We start from the raw sequence: 6129 nt of genomic DNA on the forward strand, positions 1-6129 counted from the left end.
AAATTGAAATGAACAAATATAAAGGACCAAATTGATACCTGGAATTAAATTAAGGTAATACGCTCGGTGGTGTTGGTTTAAGATATTTGGATGTCATACGCTCAATGTCTCAAATTCGATTCTCTCCGGTGTCAGTTGAATATCTTACTGGTTCAAACTCTTGTCTAGAATTTAAAACATTTCATTTGGCACAATACATCATTATAACAAAATTTTGTCTAGTGCAATAACATTTATCAAATTATCAATTACAAAATTCCAATTCAAAGTAATATTGCAAAGTCAAATTTCTTGCATGCGGAATTCTCTGTTGTGAACTTATTTTTTGCATTTATAATATGAAATATGATATGCAAGGTTGATTATACTAGTACTAGATTTTATTTTATTATTATTATAGTACTAGTTTAGGGAGGGTCTTTGTACTAGTTTAATGAAATAATGGTTGCACAAGAAACTTATAAATAAAATCCGTGGTATGTGACGCAAACAAATTAAGAAAGGCAGCAAGGAGCAAACCATATTATGAATAATTGCAACGCAGAAGGATAAATAATATAATTTTTATTAAAGAATTTGCTTGCATCACATCCAAGAGGAGTGCTTTATATATATTAAAGAGAATTTTCAAAGGATATGAATCTGAGGGATATCTTTTAGAGAATACAAAAAATCGTGAAGTATAGTAATATATTTAGAGGTAATTTTCTTCCTTGTGTTTTGTTTTGTTAGTAGATTAGCAATGAATATCTTTTTAGTTTTTTTTTTTTTTTAATTAGCAATTGTTTGTTATAACCATTTGTCTGCTCTTGTAATTGTATAGAGCTGTCAATTGCATTCCACAAGAGAACAAGAGAAAATATTATCTGATACTGCTGCAACTTTCTTTAAAGGTATTGCTTTTCCATAAAAGAAATTTAGTTATCTGTGTTTTTAATAGTATGTTTTTAGAGAATATTAGGTAAATAAGGAGAAATATATTTTGAGATCAAATTCGACAAAAAGTTATATGGTTGTTGCACTTCAAATACATGGTTTACATAATTCGACAAAGAGTAAATCAAAATATCATCGATGAACACAACCACAAAGCGATCCAAAAATGCATGAAAAATGCGATTCATATACTCCATAAACACGCCAGACGCATTACTAACACCAAAAGGCATCACCTTATATTCATAATGTCTATATCGCGTCCTAAAAGCCGTCTTCTGCATATCTTCATCTTTTACCTTAATCTGGTGATAACCCGACCTCAAGTCAATCTTGCTGAACACACGTGCACCCACTAACTGGTCCATCAAGTCATCAATTCTGGGAAGTGGATACCTATTATTTATAGTTACTTTGTTCAACTGTCGATAGTCAATACATAACCTCATACTACCATCCTTCTTTTTAACCAACAGCACCGGCGCTCCCCAAGGTGAAACATTCGGTCTTATAAACTTCTTATCAAGCAAATCTTCCAACTGTTTCTTCAACTCAGCCAACTCAGATGCTGACATACGGTAAGGTGTCATAGAAACAGGCTTCGTTCCCAGAACAAGATCAATAGAAAATTCAACCTCTCTCTCCGGTGGCACATCAGGAATGTCATCAGGAAAGACTTCAGGGAAATCGAACACTACTTGTAACTTATCAGTTACTGCTTGACTCTTTAAAGATAAGGATGCCATCAAAGAAAACATTCAAATTTCACCGCGTTCTAGCTGCTTCAGCTGCTTAGTAGACAAAAACTCCGCTCCACTTTCCTCTTCAGCAGAAGAGAAACGCACCGACTTACTAAAATAATTAATGAGGACATGATTGTACTCTAACCAGTTCATACCAAGAATCACATCCATTCCACTCAAAGGTAGACGAACTAAATCAATCTCAAAATCAGGATCAAACATAGACAAGGGACACCGTAAACAAACAAGAGAAGTGGTCATCGAACCCTTAGCTGGAGTATCGACAACCATTTCTCCATTCATATCAGACATAGCAAGGCCCAACTTAGAAGCACAATCAAAAGCAACAAAACAATGTGTAGCACCAGTATCAATAATAGCATCTAAAGGAGTATCGTTAATATAACAAGTACCTCTGATCAAACGATCCTCATTTTCTGTCTGAGTACCAGTCAAAGCAAAAACTCTCCCAGTAGTCTTAGTCTTCTTTGGATTCTTGCATTGAGACCCAATATGACCCTCTTCATGTTAAAACACACAACTTCTTCATGTTTACACTCTGTAAGTGTATGTCCTTTACTGCCACAACGAAAACACCGTTTAATATCCTTAGTGCAAGCATTACTCTTATGGCCTTTCTCACCACAAGCAAAACAAACGATCTCAGCATCAGCATCTTTCCTATTCGACCTTCTTTCATCATTAACTCTTCTTTTTCCTTTATCAGCAGGAGCACTGTAAGGCTTTGGGCGACTTTGCTGACCCTTACCTCTCTTCTCACTCACAATCTTATAATGAGCTTTACTATCATCTTCATATATTCTGCATCTGCTCACCAAATTTGAAAAATCAAGGATCTGTTGGTAACCAATGGCTCGCTTGATGTCAACACGCAAACCGTTCTCAAACTTGATACACTTAGAAAACGCAGAATTATCACCAGTATAGTGTGGATAGAACTGAGCAAACTCCACAAACTTCACTGCATACTCTATCACCGACATGTTTCCTTGCTTCAGCTCAAGGAACTCGATTCTTTTCTTCCGCGAACATCTTCAGGGAAATATCTGTTTAGGAACTCTCTCTTAAACACAGCCCAAGTAATAGCCGCATCATCTTGCTCTAGGGTAGGTTGGAGGCTCACCCACCAGTCATCAGCTTCCTCAGCCAACATGTGCGTACCAAAATGCACCTTCTGATCATCAGTACATTGCATAACTCTGAAAACTCTTTCAATCTCCTTGAGCCATGTCTGTGCGCCATCAGGGTCGTACCTTCCTTTGAAAGTGGGAGGATGATTTCTCAGAAAGGTCTCCAACATCCTCACTTCAGCATTAACACTAGCACCAACATTCGGATGTTGTCCCACAGCTTGGGCCACAGCTTCCAACGCAGCAGCAATCGCATCATCATTCCTTCCAGCCATTCTAGTCCTCTTATAACAGATAAAATTTGCAGCCTCCAGGTCTCTTCTTCTCTGCACAACACACAACAATTAGAATAACATATTAATGGTATTCCAACTGCTAACGACACTACTTGACTCAACTACTTGGCCGGACGGACCGACCTGCTCTGATACCAATTGTAACACCCCGTTTTCCCAACATAAAAATTTCATAATAAATCAGAGTATTTAGATCTTAAACGGAATGTCACATACCACTTGAAAGTCATAAAATAGATAATAATAATTATCCTTCTAGGTTCAACATCATAAAAGTCTGAAAATATGCAGCGGAAGTGGTTCAACATGAATAAAGTCTTGGCACGCAGGCCTTATCAGAAAATCTCATAATTTGGTTCAATACTTATTCATAAAAACTTCATAAAAGACACGTAAGGAATAGAAGTAAAGCAAGTCCCATCCCGTTACGTATCAGAGCACCTAGACACAAAGTGAGGAGTCCATTCATGAACACCTCTAGTCTTAATTACCTGCAAGTTACCCATACGAAGGGCAACATTTTCAAGCAGAAGGGGTGAGATTTCACAGTCAATAAATTAAACATATAATTCATCAAAATGCATTTAACAACATAAATCATTACTAACATATCAACATTTATTACTTAGCATCATATCAATCATAATCAAATATCATCATCAATTGTCATCATCAAATATCGTCATTAAATTTCATCATTAAAATCATAATCAGACATCATATTCAGCTTAACACTTGACTTAACAACGCGACTCAACTTGAAAATGCAACTCTTCACAACTTAAATCATCGTGAAACTTCTTGATATGCAAATGCATGTGGTACCATTCGGGGCATCAAGCCCCCAACATAAATGAGCGTAATTAGGCTCCTCAACATGTGAGCATAAAGCTGTCGGACCTCAAGCCCCCAACGTCGTTTGAGCATTAAGCTGTCGGGCCTCAAGCCCCCATCTTTAATGAGTATGCAATGGACTCAATCTTCCTACAACTTAGACAACATCTTGAACATCTTTTAAAATTCCATAAACATGGACAACTTCTTTAATCTTTACTACTTAGACCGACTCATGAAACTTCAACACATTACTGCCAACAACATCGAATAACAGCAAGATTACAACATATAACAGTGCTTGAATGTATTAACATCATTGAAGGAATGAATTACATCAACATATACATCATAAAACATCATAATATTACTCATGCTTCATCATTAATAATTTCAGTCACCTAAAATAGACTTCTGGAACTTCTAAAAACATCCTAAACAACCCTCATTCTCACTTCTAAGATCAACTCATGACTATATGTGCGAAAGGATCGCATGGGGAACAAATTGGGCAACTAACAGCTTAAATTGCAATGGCGAGTTATCTACTCGCAGTGGCGAGCTCAATGGTCTAGCTCGCAGCGGCGAGTAATGTTGCTCACAGTTGCGAGTGCCTGGGTTGCTTGCAGTTACGAGTAATGTTGCTCGCAGTGGTGAGCGGTGGGTTCATAGCTCGCAGTTGCGAGTGTTGCTGCTCGCAGTTGCGAGCGATGCCTGTCAGTACGGCCAGAAACCTAAAAATCACAACTTTTCATCTATCCTCATGGTTCTTTCATCCAATTAGCATTTAATTATCACCCTAGGTAATATCTAAGGTCTGTACACAGGTTTTGCATCATTCTAACATCTTTTCATGGTTCAATCATCAAAATCGATCATAAACCTAAATTTCCAATTCTCACAAAATCTCAACCTAATCATGTTAAATTCATTCTACAGAATTATACCCTTAATAATATTGAAAGTTAGTCTCACCCTTACCTGGTTATTGCAGAAATCGCAGCTCTCTCTCTCTTGTTCTCCTCTTTCTGACTTTTCTCCCCTTTTCTCCAAAAACGTATGTTCTGTCTAAAACTATTTCTCAACCTAACTTCTTATTTATAACACTCCTCTGTTATTTTCTCACTACTAAAATTACTCATCTCACATCACGGCCCCACTTCTTAATATTTTTATTTTATTTTCATATCTTATTTTATTTAATAATAAAATAAGTCACACCAACATAATAACTTCACAAAATCGTATACTTCACATCAATCTTGAAAATCACATAATTTATCTATAAATCATGTAAACTACTTAAATTCTTAAATCATATAAATCACATAATATATATATGTTAAACTCATCAAATAATTAAATAATTACGACGGGCGTTACAAATTTCACCGATTAAATCCACAATAATCACTTTATACAAATAAGCACTTTTGGGTAGAAGTAGAAAAATAGTTTATACTAGGAGATTATGAATGAAAACTAGCCCCCTTACTTCAATAAGCAAAAATCCTAGTCAAAACTTCAATTAAGCTCCTAGAATCTCTAGCTCCTCTTGGTTCTTCAAGTTTTTCTCTACAACCCTCTTCTCTTCCTCCTGCCCCTTCCTCTTGCTCTTTCTCTCCCTACCTCTTCTCAAAATTTTGTAAAATGATTGTGAACCTTCATTCTCTTAAAGACTAAGGCTTAAATAGTGTCCACCCTATTGGGCTTAACCCTTAAAGTCTAATGGGCTCAAAACTCTTATAAACTAACTCCCAAAGTTTCTATCCACTAACGGTTAAAAGTTATCAAATAATTACCGGTCCAAAACTAATTATCACTACCGAATAGTAACTTAGTAAAAATAATGGTCCTCACTTGCAACACTAAAAATAACTCTCACCATGAAATTACTAATTTAACCTTACTTGCAAAATGACCAAAATACCCTTCTAACCCGAAAACCCATTAACATACACACATTGGTAATTAATCACATACGAGCATAATTAAACTCACATAAAAACAATTAAAATTATATCTAGCAAAAATTGGGCTGTTACAATACCTTTGGCAGCGTGTGCTATGCGGTCTTGCAGTGGCTGCATTTATCTTTTCTTGCTCCAGCAAGTAGTAAGTTTCATTTTCTTCAGTTTGGGCATATGGCGGGCCTACCACAATCTTCAT

The sequence above is a fragment of the Medicago sativa genome, chromosome 2, assembly GCF_051527215.1.
Source record: "Medicago sativa cultivar Bolivia chromosome 2, Bolivia_mono, whole genome shotgun sequence".
Lineage (NCBI taxonomy): Eukaryota > Viridiplantae > Streptophyta > Magnoliopsida > Fabales > Fabaceae > Medicago > Medicago sativa.